Source organism: Sciurus vulgaris (genome assembly GCF_902686455.1).
Source record: "Sciurus vulgaris genome assembly, contig: HiC_scaffold_272_arrow_ctg1, whole genome shotgun sequence".
Classification (NCBI taxonomy): Eukaryota; Metazoa; Chordata; class Mammalia; order Rodentia; family Sciuridae; genus Sciurus; species Sciurus vulgaris.
In genome coordinates, this window is record NW_027632781.1 from 394,211 (window position 1) to 413,126 (window position 18,916).

Sequence of the window (18,916 nt, forward strand, 5' to 3'; positions counted from 1 at the left end):
CTAGAAACTTTGAAGACAATTTGCTTCCCACTCTATAACAGATGTAATGAGATTAAAATATTGTTTGTGGGTGAGGATCCAAGATGGTGGCCTAGAGGAAGGCTACATTCCTTGTCACTCCATGACTCTGATTTCAAGCAGAGGATATCTGTTTCTTGGTGAGGCAGTTTTTGCTGCTTGATCCCCTCCTGTTTACCCTATTTGTCTACTGTGATCACCTGCAGTCTGCCAACATATCGATGCCTTTGTTGAGTGCAGATTGCTCACTGTCAGGCACCTATCATCCACCATTTCCCTGCCTCTTGCCTGTCCATCACCTGCCTTATACATATCCATCACCCAACGCACAAGGTTCACCTCCCAATCATCTGACAACAGTCAGCAAACTGATTGCCAAGTGCCAGTGTAGTGCCAGCTGCCTACTGTTGCCTGGAAGTTCTCTGTCACAGTACCTGCAGGTTTGGTTACACATGGCTGCTGCCATTTTGAGACAACAACCAGGCAACGTAGGACCCCTAGCCGGACTGACTGAGCCCTGTCTCCAGGATCCCTCAGCCTCACTGATCACTCCCTGCCTCTGGGGACCTCACATCAACTGACTGCTCCCTGCCACCAGGACCCCCAGACCAACTGATTGCACCCTATCACCATGACCCCAGACCAACAGATTGCACCCGGTCTCCAGGATCCCACAACCACACCAAACACACCCAACCTCCAGGACCCCTGCCTGACCAATCATGCCCCAGGACCTCCAACTGACCACATCCACACCCTGAGCTGCAGCTCCCAAGTTGACAACACATTCGGAAGCCAGAGCAGCCATCTTCGATAATCCTGGGAGCTGTAGCTCTGATCTTTAGGTGGGGCAAATCCCATCCTGAGATGCCCGCTGGAGACTGGAAGCTCATTGTTGATACCTCTGATGCATCAGGCTACTGAAGACTTGGAGGTTTGAATACTATATGACTGTTACAGTGTAGTGTAGATTTTCTTTTTTCTCCTTATTGAACAATTTTAAGTTTTTATTTCTTTACTTTTCTTGCTGTCTTTTTCTTTTGTTTACCTGTTCCCTCAGAGTCTCTTTCTCCCTTTTTGCATACTAACATCCAATTTCTTTTGATTATACTCTAACACTTTCTATTATTTAGAATTTCTGTATATTCTTTTCTTATCCTATTAAGAGCTACATCCTACATCACTCTGCATCCTCTTTGTCCTCTGTTAGAAACTGCAGACCTTATTGCAAATCTGTTTGTTACAGTGAAGACAATATTTGAAATCATTCTGTTTATTATGACAATATGTTTAATGTCCTATAGGAGCTATTTGGTCTAGGAAAGCATACTGTCTGAATTGGTCACTGCTAATATTAATCTCCCCTTAAAAAAAGGTTTTGGAAACCTGTAGGGCCACTATAAGCCTATAGGGAGGAATCTGCAATACCCCAGATCTGCACTCCTAGAGGGAAAGATACATGAACAACATGAGAAAACAAGGGAATAAAATGATCCAAACAAATCTAGATTCTATATTCATAGTGTCCAATGAGAGTATGGTAGAAGAAATGTCAGAAAGGACTTCAGATTATACATGATTAAGATGATTCGTGAAGCAAAGGATGAGATAAGAGAGCAAATGCAGGCAATGAATGAAAATACCAATAAGCAGTTGAAAGAGCAACTACAGGAAGCAAAAGATCATTTCAATAAAGAGATAGAGATTCTCAAAAAAAAAAAAAAGCAAATGGAAAACCTTGAAATGAATGAAACAATAAACTGAATTTAAAAACTCAATGGAAAGCATCACCAAAAGACTAGACCACTTGGAAGACAGAACCTCAGACAATGAAGACAAAATATTAAATCTTGAAAATAAAGTTACCCAAACAAAGAAGATGGTAATAAATCATGAACAGAATCTCCAAGAACTATGGGACATCAGGAAAAGTCCAAATTTAAGAATTATTGGGGCTGAGGAAGGCACAGAGATACAAACCAAAGGAATGAACAACCTATTCAATGAAATAATATCAGAAAATTTCCCAAACCTGAAGAATGTAATGGGAAATCAAATACAAGAGGCTTAGAACACCAAATGCACAAAATCACAACGGATACACACAAAGGCACATTATAATTAAAATGCCTAACGTTCAAAATAAAGATAGGATTTTGAAGGCCGTGAGAGAAAAGCATCAGATTACATATAGGGGGAATCCAATACAGAGAGCAGCAGACATCTCAGCCCAGACTCTAAAAGATAGAAGGACCTGGAAAAACATATTCCAAGCTCTGAAGAACATGGTTGCCAACCAAGAATCCTATACCCAGCAAAACTAACCTTCAGATTTGAGGATGAAATAAAATCCTTTCATGATAAACAAAAGTTAAAATAATTTACAAATAGAAAGCCTGCACTACAGAATGTTCTCAACAAAATATGCCATGAGGAAGAAAAGGAAAACAACAATGTAGGTCAGCAAAGGGAGGAACTACCTTAGAGAAAAATCCACTCAAAGGAGAAACCAAGCCAAGTTAAAAAAAAAAAAAAAAGCCCAAATGACTGGGAATACAAATCATATCTCAATAATAACCCCGAACATTAATGGCCTAAACTCATTAATCAAAAGACATAGAGTAGCAGAGTGGATTAAAAAGAAAGACCCAACAATATTCTGTCTGCAAGAGACTCAACCCATAGAAAAAGATGTCTACAGACTAAAGGTGAAAGGATAGGAAAAAACCTACATGCACATGGACTCAGAAAAAAAGCATTGGTTTACATCCTTATATCAGATAAAGTAGACTTCAAGCCAAAATTAGTCAGAATTTCATTTCATACTGCATAAGGGAGCCATAAACGAGGAAGACATAATGATCGTAAATATTTATGCCCCAAACAATGGTGCATCCTTGTACATCAAACAAATCCTTCTCAATTTCAGTAATCAAATAGACCACAACACAATAATTCTGAGTGACTTTAACACACTGCTGTCCCCCCCACTGGATAGATCTTCCTAACAAAAACCAAATAAAGAAAGCATAGAACTCAATAACACAATCAATAACCTAGACTTAATAGACATATATAGAATATTCCATCCATCAATGAGTGACCTCACTTTCTTCTCAGGAGCACATGGAAATTTCTCAAAAATAGACCATATGTTATGCCACAAGGAAGCCCTTAGGAAATGCAAAAATATAGAGATACTGTCTTGTGTTCTATCAGATCATAATGGACTGAGAGTAGAAGTCAATGACTAAATAAAAAACACAAATTACTCCAACACCTGGAGACTAAATAATATGCTATTGAATGAAATATGAATAACAGAAAACATCAGGGAGGAGATAAAAAATTCTTAGAGGTCAATGAGAATGATGATACAATATATCAAAATCACTGGGACACTATGAAAGGAGTACTAAGAGGAAAATTCATTGCATGGAGCACATTCCAGAAAAGAATGAAAAGTCAACAATTAAATGACGTAACATTACAGCTCAAAGCCCTAGAAAAAGAAGAACAGAATAACAGCAAAAGTAGTAGAAGACAGGAAATAATTAAAATCAGAGCTGAAATCAATAAAATTGAAACAAAAGAACAATTCAAAAAATTGACAAAACAAAAAGTTGGTTCTTTGAAAAAGTAAACAAAATAGACAAACCCTTAGCCACACTAACAAAGAGAAGAAGAGAAAGAGAGAAAACTCAAATTACTAAAATTTGTGATGAAAAAGGAAATATCACAACAGACACCACTGAGATACATGAGAAGATACTTTGAATATCTGTATTCCAACAAAATAGAAAGTACCAAAGACATTGACAAATTTCTAGAGACATATGCTCCTCCCAAACTGAACCAGGAGGACATACACAAGTTAAACAGATCAATAACAAGCAATGAAATAGAAGAATGCATTAAAAACCTACCATCCAAGAAACGCCCAGGACCAGGTGGATTCTTAGCCGAGTTCTACAAGACCTTCAAAGAAGAACGCATTCCAATACTTCTCAAAGTATTCCAGGAAATAGAAAAGGAGGGTACCCCACCAAACTCATTCTATGAAGCTAATATCACCCTCATACCCAAACCAGGAAAAGACACATCAAGGAAAGAAAAATTTAGACCAATATCCTTGATGAATATAGATGCAGAGATCCTTTACAAAATACTGGCAAACCATATCCAAAAACATATTAAGAAAGTTGCACACCACAAACAAGTGGGGTTCATTCCTGGAATGCAAGGATGGTTTAACATCTGTAAATCAATAAATGTAATCCATGATGTCAACAGACTTAAGGATAAGAATAATATGGTTATTTCAATCGATGCAGAAAAAGTGTTCAAAAAAATACAACACCCATTGATGATCAAAATTCTAGAAAAAATAGGGATTGCAGGAACATGCCTGAACACTGCAAAGGCTATTTATGCTAAGCCCATGGCCAACATCATTCTTAATGGAGAAAAACTGAAACCATTCCCTTTAAAAACAGGAACAAGAGAGGGATGTCCTCTTTCACCACTTCTATTCACCATCATTCTTTAAATACTAACCAGAGCAATTAGGCAGACTAAAGAAATTAAAGGGATATGAATAGCAAAAGAGGAATTTAAGCTGTCAATATTTGCTGATGATATAATTCTATATTTAGAGGAATAAAAAAACTCCTCCAGAAAACTTCTAGACCTCATCAATGAATTCAGCAAAATAGCAGGCTATAAAATCAACATGCATAAATTGAAAGCATTGTTATACACAAGCGATGAAAGATCTGAAATGGAAATGAGGAAAACAATGCAATGTGCAATAGCCTCGAAAAAAATAAAATACTTGGGAATCAATCTAACCACAGAGGTAAAAAATCTCTACAATGAAAACTACAAAACACTGAAGAAAGAAATAAAGGAAGGCCTTAGAAGATGGAAATATGTCCCATGTTCTTGGATAGGCAGAATTAATATTGTCAAAATGGACATACTACCAAAAGTGCTATACAGATTCAATGGAATTCCAATTAAAATCCAAATGATGTACCTTACAGAAATAGAGCAAGCAGGGATCCAAGATGACGGTCTAGAGGGAGGCTGCGTTCCTTGTCGCTCTGCAACGCCGGATTCAATCAGAGATATGTGTTTCTCGGTGAGGCAGTTTTTGCTGCTTATCGATCCCCTGCTCTTTACCCCATTTGACTGCTGTGATGACCTGCAATCTGCCAGCATATCGACGCCTTTTTTGAGAGCAGATTGCTCACTGTCAGGCGTCTATCATCTGCCATTTGCCAGCCTCTAGCCTGTCCATCCCCTGCCTTACCCCTATCCATCACTCAACGCTCGAGGTTCACCTCCTGATCGTCTGACAGCTGCCAGCAGATTGACCGCAGACCACCAGTGGAGAACCAGCTGCCTGCTGCTGCCTGGAAGTTCACTGTTACAGTACATGCAGGTTTGATTACACATGGCTGCCGCCATTTTGAGACAACAGGCAGACGCTGTACGACCCCTGGCCAGAATGACTGAGTCCGGTCTCCAGGATCCCTCAGCCCAACCGATCACTCCCTGCCTCTGGGGCCCTCACATCAACTGACTGCTCCCTGCTGCCAGGACCCCCAGACCAACTGACTGTGCCCTATCACCGGGAACCCAGACCAACTGATTGCACCCAGCCTCCTGATTCCACAACCACACCAAACACACCCGACCTCCAGGACCACTGCCGGACCAACTGCATCCTCTCTCCTGGACCTCCAGCTGACCACGTCCACCCCTGAGCTGCAGCTCCACATTTGCCAACACATTTGGAAGCCAGAGCAGCCATCTTGAATAATCCTGGAAGCCTTAGCTCCGATCTTCGGGTGGGGCAAATCCCATCCTGAGACGCCTGCTGGGGCTTGAAGATCATTGTCAGGTACCTCTTATACATCAGGCTACTGAACACTGGGAGGTTTCATTAGTATATGACTATTATACAGTAGATTTACTTTTTTCTCCTTTTTTAAAAAAAATATTTAAGTTTTTATTTCTTTACGTTTCTTGCTTTCTTTTCCTTTTGTTTACCTGTTCCCTCAGAGTTGCTTTCTCCCTTATTTACATGATGTTATTGTACCCATAGGGGCTATTTGGTCTAGGATTGCATAGTGTCTGATTTGGGCACTGCTAATATTGATCTCCCCTTAAAAAAAGGGTTTTGGGAAACTATAGGGCAACTATAAGCCTATAGGGGGAAATCTGCAATACCCCAGAATTGCAGCACTAGAGGGAAAGATACATGAACAACATGAAAAAACAAGGGAAGAAAATAATCCAAACAAATCTGATTCTATAGTAATAGAATCCAATGACAGTATGTTAGAAGAAATGTCAGAAAAGGACTTCAGATTACACAGGATTAAGATGATTCACGAAGCAAAGGATGAAATAAGAGAGCAAATGCAGGCAATGAATGATAATACCAATAAGCTGAAAGAGCACCTGCAGGAAGCAAAAGATCATTTCAACAAAGAGATAGAGATTCTCAAAAACAAACAAACAAACAAAAAAAACCAAACAGAAATCCTTGAAATGAAGGAGAAAATAAACCAAATAAAAAACTCAATGGAAAGCATCACCAACAGACTAGACCACTTGGAAGACAGAACCTCAGACAATGAAGACAAAATATTTAATATTGAAAATAAAGTTGCCCAAACAGAGAAGATAATAAGAAATCATGAACAGAATCTCCAACAACTACGGGAAATCATGAAAAGACCAAATTTAAGAATTATTGGGATTGAGGAAGGCACAGAGATACAAACCAAAGGAATGAACAATCTATTCAATGAAATAATATCAGAAAATTTCCCAAACCTGAAGAATGAAATGGAAAATCAAATACAAGAGGCTTACAGAACACCAAATGCACAGAATCACAACAGATCCACACCAAGGCACATTATAATGAAAATGCCTAATATTCAAAATAAAGATAGGATTTTGAGGCCGCGAGAGAAAAGCATGAGATTACATATAGGAGGAGACCAATACGGATAGTAGCAGACTTCTCAACCCAGACTCTAAAAGCTAGAAGGGCCTGGACCAACATATTTCAAGCTCTGAAAGAACATGGTTGCCAACCAAGAATCCTATACCCAGGAAAACTAACCTTCAGATTTGAAGATGAAATAAAATCCTTCCATGATAAACAAAAGTTAAAAGAATTTACAAATAGAAAGCCTGCACTACAGAATGTTCTCAACAAAATATTCCATGAGGAGGAAATGAAAAACAACAATGGAGGTCAGCAAAGGGAGGAACTACTTTAGAGAAAAACCACTCAAAGGAGAAACTAAGCCAATTATAAACCAAAAATAAGCCAAATGACTGGGAATACAAATCATATCTCAATAATAACCCTGAACATTAATGGCCTAAACTAATCAATCAAAAGACATAGACTGGCAGAATGGATTAAAAAGGAAGACCCAACAATATGCTGCCTGCAAGAGACTCATCTCATAGAAAAAGACATCCACAGACTAAAGGTGAAAGGATGGGAAAAAACCAACCACACACATGGACCCAGTAAAAAAGCGGGGGTTTCCATCCTTATATCAGATAAAGTGGACTTCAAGCCAAAGTTAGTCAGAAGGGATAAAGAAGGACATTTCATACTGCTTAAGTGAACCATAAATCAGGAAGACATAACGATAGTAATATGTATGACCCAAACAATGGTGCATCCCTGTACATCAAACAAATCCTTCTCAATTTCAAGAATCACATAGACCACAACACAATAATTCTGGGCAACTTTAATGCACCGCTGTCACCACTAGATAGATCTTCCAAACAAAATCCAACCGAAGAAACCATAGAACTCAATAACACAATCAATAACCTAGACGTAATAGACATATATAGAATATTCCATCCATCAAAGAGCAGATACCCTTTCTTCTCAGCAGCACATGGAACTTCTTGAAAATAGACCATATGTTATGCCACAAAGCAGCCCTTATAAAATGCAAAAAAATAGAGATACTGCCTTGTGTTCTATCAGATCATAATGGACTGAGAGTAGAAATCAATGACAAAGTAAAAAAAGGAAATTACTCCAACACTTGGAGATTAAATAATATGGTATTGAATGAAACATGGATAACAAAAAAACATCAGGGAGGAGATTAAAAAATTCTTAGAGGTCAATGAGAATGATGATACAACATATCAAAATCTCTGGAACACTATGAAAGCAGTCCTAAGAGGAAAATTTATTGCATGGAGCGCATTCCAGAAAAGAATGAAAAGTCAACAACTAAATGATCTAACATTGTAGATCAAAGCTCTAGAAAAAGAAGAACAGAATAACAGCAAAAGTAGTAGAAGACAGGAAATAATTAAAATCAGAGCTGAAATCAATGAAATTGAAACAAAAGAAACTATTCAAAAAATTGACATAACAAAATGTTGGTTCTTTGAGAAAGTAAACAAAATAGATAAACCCTTAGCCACACTAACAAAGAGAAGTAGAGAGAAGACACAAATTACTAAAATACATGATGCAAAAGGAAATATCACTACAGACACCACTGAGATACAGAACATAATGAGAAACTACTTTGAAAATCTGTATTCCAACAAAATAGAAAGTACCAAAGACATTGACAAATTTCTAGAGACACATGCTCCTCCCAAACTGAACCAGGAGGACATACAGTATTCAAAGCGGTCAACATCAAGCAATGAAATAGAAGAATGCATTAAAAATCAACCATCCAAGAAAAGCCCAGGACCAGACGGATTCTCAGCTGAGTTCTACAAGACCTTCAAAGAAGAACGCATTCCAATACTTCTCAAAGTATTCCAGAAAATAGAAAAGGAGTGTACCCTACCGAACTCATTCTATGAAGCTAATATCACCCTCATACCCAAACCAGGAAAAGACATCAAGGAAAGAAAATTTTAGACCAATATCCTTGATGAATATAGATGCAAAGATCCTTAACAAAATATTGGCAAACCGTATCCAAAAACATATTAAGAAAATTGTGCACTACGATCAAGTGGGGTTCATCCCTGGAATGCGAGGATGGTTTAACATCTGTAAATCAATAAATATAATCCACCATATCAATAGACTTAAGGATAAGAATCATATGGTTATTTCAATTGACGCAGAAAAAGCATTTGACAATATACAACACCCCTTCATGCTGAAAACACTAGAAAAAATAGGGATAGTAGGAACATACCTGAACATTGTAAAGGCTATTTATGCTAAGCCCATGGCCAACATCATTCTTAATGGAGAAAAACTGAAAGCATTCTCTTTAAAAATGGGAACAAGACAGGGATGTCCTCTTTCCCCACTTCTATTCAACATTGTCCTTGAAAATCTAGCCAGAGCAATTAGGTAGACTAAAGAAATTAAAGGGATACGAATAGGAAAAGAGGAACTTAAGCTGTCACTATTTGTGGATGACATGATTCTATATTTAGAGGATCCCAAAAACTCCTCCAGAAAACTTCTAGACCTCATCAATGAATTCAGCGAAATAGCAGGCTATAAAATCAACAAGCATAAACCTATAGCATTTCTATACACAAGCGATGAAACAGCTGAAAGGGAAATGAGGAAAACAACTCCATTTGCAATAGCCTCAAAAAAAAAAATAATAATTGGGTATCAATCTAACCAAAGAGGTAAAAGATCTCCACAATGAAAACTACAAAATACTGAAGAAAGAAATTAAGGAAGACCTTAGAAGATGGAAAGATCTCCCATGTGCTTGGATAGGCAGAATTAATATTGTCAAAATGAACATACTACCAAAAGTGCTATACAGATTCAATGCAATTCCAATTAAAATCCCAATGACGTACCTCACAGAAATAGAGCAAGCAATCATGAAATTCATCTGGAAGAATAAGAAAGCCAGAATAGGTAAAGCAATCCTTAGGAGGAAGAATGAAACAGGGGGTTTCACAATACCAGATCTTCAACTATACTACAAAGCAATAGTAACAAAAACGGCATGGTATTGACACCAAAATAGACAGGTAGATCAATGGTACAGAATAGAGGACATGGACACAAAACCAAATAAATAGAATTTTCTAATACTAGAAAAAGGTGCCAAAAATATGCATTGGAGAAAAGATAGCCTCTTCTACAAATGGTGCTTGGAAAACTGGAAATCCATACGCAACAGAATGAAACTAAACCCCTATCTCTCACCCTGCACAAAACTCAACTCAGAATGGATCAAGGACCTTGAAATCAGACCAGAGACCCTGCTTCTTATAGAAGAAAAAGTAGGTCCAAATTTTCACCTTTTTGGCTTAGGATCAGACTTCCTTAACATGACTCCCATAGCACAAGAAATAAAAGCAAGAATCAATAACTGGAATAGATTCAAACTAAATAGCTTTCTCTCAGCAAAGGAAACTATCAGCAATGCGAAGAGACAGCCTACAGAGTGGGAGAATATCTTTGCCTCTCATAATTCAGATAGAGCACTAATTTCCAGAATATATAAAGAACTCAAAAAACTCTACACCAAGAATACAAATAACCCAATCAACAAATGGGCTAAGGAAATGAATAGACGCTTCACAGAAGAAGATGCACAAGCAATCAACAGATATATGAAAAAATGTTCAACATCTTTAGTAATTTGAGAAATGCAAATCAAAACTACACTAAGATTCCATCTCATCCCAAATAGAATGGCGACTATCAAGAACACAAGCAACAATAGGTGTTGGAGAGGATGTGGGGGAAAAGGTACACTCATACATTGCTGGTGGGACTGCAAATTAGTGCAGCCACTCTGGAAAGCAGTGTGGAGATTCCTTAGAAAACTTGGAATGGACCTACCATTTGACCCAGCTATCCTACTCCTCAGCCTATACCCAAAGGACTTAAAATCAGCACACTACAGAGATACAGCCACATCAATGTTCATAGCAGCTCAATTCACAATAGCCAGACTATATAACCAATATAGATGCCATTCAATTGATGAATGGATAATGAAACTGTGATATATATATATATATATATATATATATATATATATATATACACAATGGAATATTACTCAGCTGTAAAGAATAATAAAATTATTGCATTTGCAGGCAAATGGATGAAATTGGAAAATATCATGTTAAGTGAGATAAGCCAATCTCAAAAATCCAAAAGAGGAATGATCTCACTGATAAGCGGATGATGACACTTAATGTGGGGTGGGAGTGGGACAAGAATGGAGGAAGGAGGGATTGTATAGAGGGAACAGAGCGGTGGGAGGCTTGGGGGGAAAGAAAAAATAATGGAATGAATCAAACATCATTACTCTATGTAAATTTATGAATATGCAAATGGTATGCTGTTACTCCATGTACAAACAGAAACAACATGTATCCCATTTGTTTACAATAAAAATAAATTTAAAAAAAATAGAGTAAGCAATCATGAAATTCATCTGGAAGAATAAGAAACCCAGAATAGGCAAAGCAATCCTTAGCAGAAAGAGTGAAGCAAGGGGTATCACAATTCCAGAATTTCAACTATACTACAAAGCAATAGTAACAAAAACAGCATGGTATTGGTACCAAAATAGACAGGTAGATCAATGGTACAGAATAGAGGACATGAACACAAACCCAAATAAATACAATTTTCTAATACTAGACAAAGGTGCCAAAAATATGTAATGGCGAAAAGATAGCCTCTTCAACAAATATTGCTGGGAAAACTGAAAATCCATATGCAACAGAATGAAACTAAACCCCTATCTCTCACCCTGCACAAAAATCAACTCAAAATGGATCAAGGACCTTGGAATCAGACCAGAGACCCTTCATTTTATAGAAGAAAATGTAGGTCCAAGTCATCAACATGTTGGCTTAGGATCAGACTTCCTTAACAGGACTCCCATAGCAGAAGATATAAAAGCAAGAATTAATAACTGGCATAGATTCAAACTAAAATGCTTATTCTGAGCAAAGGAAACATCAGCAATGTGAAGAGAGAACATACAGAGTGGGAGAAAATCTTTGCCAATCATACTTCAGATAGGTCATTGTTTTCCAGAATATATAAGAGCTCAAAAAACTCTACACCAAGAATACAAATAATCCAATCAACTAATGGACTAAGGAAATGAACCGACACTTCACAGAGGAAGATCTACAAGCAATCAACAGTTATATGAAAAAATGTTCAACCTCTCTAATAATGATAGAAATGCAAATCAAAACTATCCTAAGATTCCATCTCATCCCAATTAGAATGGCAAATATCAAGAATACATGCAACAATAGATGTTGGCGATGATGTGTGGAAATACGTACACTCATACATTGCTGGTGAGATTGCAAATTAGTGCAGCCACTCTAGAAAGCAGTATGAAGATTCCTCAGAATGCTTGGAATGGAACCACCATTTGACCCAGCTATCCCACTCCTCGGCCTGTACCCAAAGGACTTAAAATCAGCATACTACAGAGATATAGCCACATCAATGTTCATAGCTGCTCAATTCAGAATAGCCAGATTGTGGAACCAACTTAGATATCCTTCAATTGATGTATGGATAAAGAAACTGTGGTAAATATATACACACACACATATATATGTGTGTGTGTGTGTGTATATATATATATATATACACACAATGGAATATTATTCAGCCATAAAGGAGAATAAAATTATTGTACTTGCAGGCAAATGGATGAAATGGAGAATAGCATGCTAAGTGATATAAGCCAATCTCAAAAATCCAAAGAATGAATGATATCGTTGGTAAGTGGATGATGACACATAATGGGGGGTGGCAGGGGGCAAGAATGAAGGAAGGAGGGACTGTATAGAGGGAAAAGAGGGGTTGGAGGGGTGGGGGGAAGGAAAATATAACAGAATGTATCAGACAACATTATCCTATGTAAATGTATGATTACACAAATGGTATGCCTTTACTTCATGTACAAACAGAAACAACATGTATCCCATTTATTTACACTAAAAATAAATTTTAAAAAATGTTGTTTGTGGAGTCATGTTTCTAGACAGAAACTGTAACCCATAAGCATAGTTGGGTTCTAAGGTATTTAAAATGTTAGGATTCACCTGGGCAGTGAGGAAGACACTGAAACCTCCACTAAAAGTCTTTGCATTTTGAAAGGAGAGCTGATTTTCATGTGTCTACAGTTTTCTGTTCTAAAATAGCCACATGCAGTACCTGAGCTCAGAGCTGGAAATCAGTGGCCAGAAGACCATTCTATGTGGCACTCTACCCTCCTGCCCTTAGCCTGGCCTGGGCACCCCTCAGAGGACCCTGACCCCTCAGAGGACCCTGCCCTGCCCTCCTCTGGCCACAGCTACTGCACAATGCATGCATCCTGCCTCCAGGAGGAGCTCTAGCATCCATGTGGATCCAAGTGACCCTGGGTGCCAGGGGGTCTGCTCATAGCTGGTGAAGGGCATGGAGAAGAAGCTGGGATGTGCAACTAGGCTGTCCTCAAGTCCACATTCAAGAGCTCACAGATTGGGATGAAGAGACAGAGTGGTGATCCCAGGGAGGAAGCCAGGGTTCTGTTCTGTTCTCCTCAGCCACCAGGTTCTGGTAGAGAGTTGACTTTGAAACGAAGCATTCTAAATATACTCTGGCCAATTCCAGGTACTTTCAAGATAAGAGGAAGGACTGTGCCTTGAAGTTTCTAAGTTCAGTTCATAATATTTGCTCAGCTTTCTAAATATCCCTGCAGCAGGCCCAAAAAAGGCCAAAAGAGTTTCCAGTGGTATTGAGGTTTAGCACCAAGTACCCACACAAACACTAAACCACTAAAACACACAAAGCTACTCCTCTATGACATTCAATGTAAAGAAAACAGCTACTGTCTTGGGTTTATCATAACAGAAATAATAATGGAAAATAGTAGGATAGAAATAGAATGGGATGCATTTCCTAGAGATGAACAAGTAAACCTGTCAGTGGCCAGAGAATTCATAAAAGCAGAATTGGAAATTCTATGAAGCACAACATGTTCACAGCACACTAATTAACAAGCAGGGGCACGCGTATGCAGGCATTCGGAGGGGCCAGCAGTGTGCCTAGAAGAGTGCCTGTGCAGGGCAGTCTCGACTCCTCCTTGTGAGGCACACCTGGCCAAGTGTGTCCAGAGCACACATTGGATGGTCCATCTGTGCAGAGCAAGAACACATCACCACTGGAATGTGGGGTCACAAGGGTGCTGGGTGCCTTATCAAGCAGGCCATGCCAACATAGTTTCCTCCCAGACCTGTTGCCCATGTCCCTCCTCCAACTCCCCATCCCTCCTACCACTTGGCTGCCCCCTCTTCAATCCACTCTGCAGAATTGACCAGAATTTCTATGACTTTGGGGTTTTCTTGTTTGGAAAAGAGAGGTGTCTTGGATCTCTGCAGAAGTATAAACACTTTTGTAAAACCACTGTAGTGGTTGTTTTTTATGTAGTCCATAAATAAAACAAGGTAATTTACCACCAACAAATCTCCTTTTAAAACCCTCACAATGGGCACAATGAGCGGGCCAGAAAAAAAAAAATAATACAAGTTTAATGTTGTTGGGTGGCTCAAGAAATAACTCCCAGCTGCTGTGGGAGGCCATGCAGAAGGTCTCAGGATGGAGCAGGCAAACCTCTCCCTGTACGCAGGTATCATGGACGTTGTTCTCTATGTTGCTCAGGCTGTAGGCCAAAGATACTTAGAATTTATCTTTGAATTTTTTCCTAGGTTCCCACCAGTTAAGAACAGTTATATATCAAGTATCAGAAAATGCACCAAACAAATCAATGGAAGGAATAAAAAGCTGCAGACCTGATTTAGCACAGTAGCTCCAAGGCCACCAACTCTTCTCAAGCCCTGTAAATGGATCCATTGGGCTTCCTCTGCCCAGTCTGTCTTCCTGCTCCATCACACTCCCTGCTTCCTATGTCCCATAAGACAAAGTGATCACAGACTGTGGTTCAATTGTTTGGTAATCTTCTAAAAATAACTTAATGAAAACTTTTTAATGGTCCCCAGTGGGAACCATCACAAGGCTGCCAGACCACTAAATGTGGTCTGAGACCTCAGCTGCCCAACACAGGCTGAGGGACATCGCCGAGAATGGCCTACCTGCTTAGTCACCTGGGCCCTGGGCACCTGTGGCCCATGAATACGCTGGGTGAGGTAACGAGATCAGCTCTGCAGTTAACCTCCTTGCTTACCTGTAGGTGTCCCAGGTACAGGTAGGATAAGTGAAGTGTTGTGCAGTTTTACACACCAGGAGAGCTGTTGGAAGAAGATAGACAGGCTGCAGTTCCACCATTGGGAAGGCCAGTGGTTTAGCGCAGGCTCACACATGAGCAAACATGAGACACTCTTAGAGGCCTTGAGGTTTTCTTGCACTGAGACTTGGCTCAGTGGAACACTGCCCCACAATGCAGGTCAGACACATGGCTGTGGCCCTGCGTCCAGGCCAAGCTTGGTTTTCAGACACTTCTGTGCAGCCTGAGTTGCTTGTCTCTTCTGACTGATGACACATGTGGGAGCCTCAGCAGATGTTTTCCTGCCTTTTCCCATGAATGAAGATTGGACATATGCCCCTGTCTCTGCTCCCAGGTAAACCTGGTAGACTCCTAGTTTTACAGGTCATCATCTTTCCTGAGAACTCTTTCCCAATCCTGCAGGAGCCAGCTTCTGAGTCAGTTTCTTTCTCTTCATTTCCACAGTCTTGGTTTACTTCTACATACATTTTTCAAGGAATGAGAATTGAAGACTGAAAAGTAAGAAAACAGGTAATAAAAAAAGGCAGGGATGGGGCAGCAGGTAGAAACAGCAATGGCCACCATGGGGATAGGACCAAGTCCTCCTCATGCTGCACCATGCCAGGCTGCTTAGGAGAGTTGCTCTGAGCATTGACATCTTCCTGTCTCCAAGGGTTATTGTCTAGTTCTCTTGGAAAGGTGCCTGCATTTCCCTGGGAAATGACCAAGCAAGAGCCTTTCAGGCAACCTGGAAAACCGTGCTTTTGATAAATGCTCTGCCAGGAAAATTACAATTAAAAAATCTCAGACTTTGGCATAATTAGAAACAGAGTTAACAAAAGCCCAGGGGTCAGGAGAGTGTCTGAGCAAATTCAGAATGTAGTGAGTAGAGCATGAGGCTGTCTTCGCAGATGGAGGCTTGACCTCTGTAAGACTGTGGAGAGTAGAGGCTGGCCTCCCATCAGGGCAGTGGGCATTACTCCTGAGAGGCAAGGGGGGGCACTGCAGTCCAGCTGGCTCAGGTGGACCATCCAAATCAACTCCACCCAGGTCCACTTCACCTTGTTTGGAGGCATGCACTGCTGTAGGGGACAACTGAAGCAGGTCACCTCTTCCTTGATATTTCAAGAAAATCACCTTCAGTGGAAAATATCCAAAACTATATATTGCACATATATAGCAATATCCACAGTAGTTCAAGTTAAGTTTAAAACGGTTCCTTTATTGTCTTTTTTTTTTTTTTTGCAGTTTTTGCTATATCAACTTTGCTCTTCTTTATACATAAAAATATCCTTGGCTGTAGAGTTAGGTATGATAATTGAATATAACCCATACAGAATGTTATGATTGTTCAAGGAATTATAGCTCAATCTGAAATTTTGTAATTCATTTTTCATGTCTATTTGTCTTGAAGACTTGGTGCCCAAAGAATAATTACTGTGTTCATGTACCTCTGGAACTTGGCCAGTTGGAGACTGAGGTAAAACAGAGTCTTCTTCTGTAGGCAACATTGTGTGCCCAAATTAAAGAGATGCACATGATTTCTATCAAAAGAGAATGCCATCACTATTTGTTGAAATGGGAGCTCTTATTTCCTGGGTGCTCCTGCTGGTCCTGCACAGTGCATGGGCCTGCTGGTACCCATGGATCCCACAGATGGAAAGTTGAGCCACAGATGCAAGCTAGGAAACACATCTGGTAAGACAAAGCCATTGGTCAACTGGGAGGGATAAATGGGACACAGATCAATATGTGCTTCTATAACAGGTTTGGTTCAATCTTAAGGTATAGCCCAGTCTGGAATAATTATGACCCAAAACAGTAAATAAGTTGATGAGGATTGGAACTCTCCAGATGAGCCTCACTAGTTAAATCTTCCCTGAGGCAACACTACAATTACTCCTTCATCTTGAGAAATCAGAAACCCTTGGAAAATGAACACAGTTAACTACTTCTGAACTGTCTTCACAGAGGACCTCCATGAAGACCTACCAGTCTCTGATCCATGAAAGGGGTTCCCTCCAATTGCAGACAGAGACACAACTAACTCTAGGATGTCAGGAACTAAGAAAAAAAATATTCAGCTTTGGAGGCTACTGGAGGATTGACTGGGTAGAAGTGTTCAGTGCCCAGGAACACCTTCCATTTCTTGGAAGAAACAAAAGTCTTGGATGTGGTTTTCCACCAGAAATAGTGTCAGCAACTGTGAGTAATACCAAGGGACTGTATTTCCCAGGTGCTCGTGAGTCTGTGAAGGAAGCCTCCTTCCAGAAGAAACACATGGAGGCTGGCACTACTGGTCAAGTGCTCTGAGAAGCATGTTTTTCCCAAGTGTTGGGCTGAAAGGCCAGTGGTCACTGAGCACTGACCATCCCTGGACAAGACCAACTGAACACAGGAGTAACTGGGGGTGAAACTGGAAGTTGCCACTTCAACCATAATGAAGGCAGGTGAGGAGTCACGTACCTATTTTAGTTGCTTTTCTAGTTTTTCTTTCTCCATCTGACAAACTTTAATCTACAGAAAAAAACAAAGGCATCTTCTTATCAGGAGGAGCTAGAGCCTTAAAGAAACCTGGTAACCGGCCAGCATGGGAAGTGGTGGTGCCAGCAAAAAACTGTGCTTGGGTTTCAGGCCCAGGTCACCTCTGTCCCGAAATCCCCAGGGGAAATCTGGAAAGCTGGAGATCTTTAAATTGTTATTCCAATGTTTTCAGGCCATATAGTTCTCAGTCTGAATCCATTTAGATCTAGATCCATGGAGACACTTCTACAGTGTCCGTCTGGTTTGCTGGATGAAATTGGCATCTTCAGCCCAACGGTCAAGGGCTTCCACCAGGAGCTTGCAAAAACCTCACCTGGTCTGATACAGGCAGTGGACCACTCCACGAGTTTTCTGCAAAAACACAGGGAACCCCCTTGCTCTGTGGTACTCACACTAGCCCCATGAAGTAGCTGCGCATGCTGAGAAAGTGTCAAGGTCACACTGCTTTGTATCCCCCAACCTCCAAGGCCCAGCCTCAGCTGCAGTCACTAGCCAGGCTCCCTTCACTCCAGACATCTGGGGAAAGCTGGCTTCTCCTGGGCTTTGTGATCATGCCACCATCATCCATATGTCCCCTCCTACATGGTAGCTCTCCAGTCCCACCCACTACCTCTTCCCTCCTGCCTTGGCCCTCCTGTGGCCTCAGGCATTCACTGTGAGACTTCTAGTCCAGCCTGCACTGTGAACACTGGACTCCTGCTGTGTGCACAACTCTGTCCTCTGAGGTCACCTTAAACACTGCCCCAGGTGGAAGTCTGGGTTCACTACCAACCCTGTTCTAGGTGCACTTGCATAAAGACCTCTCGTGGAACCAGTGCTATGGGCTCCTTAACTTGGAGCTTGTGAGCAGCAGCACTGCCAGGCCCGCTCTCTCTGGATGGTGCCTCACAGCCTCCTGGCACCTGCAACCTGGATGGCACTTGGGCACTCTTCTTTCAACAGTGAAATAACCACAAAAAGAAAGAACAGGGTGCCACAGAACAGGCCATAAGGAGGGCATGTGACCACACAGGCATCCAGAGAAAAGACAGGGCACCCTGAGATTTCTGCCGCTGGCCATGTTCATTAATGTCCCACCAAAGCAC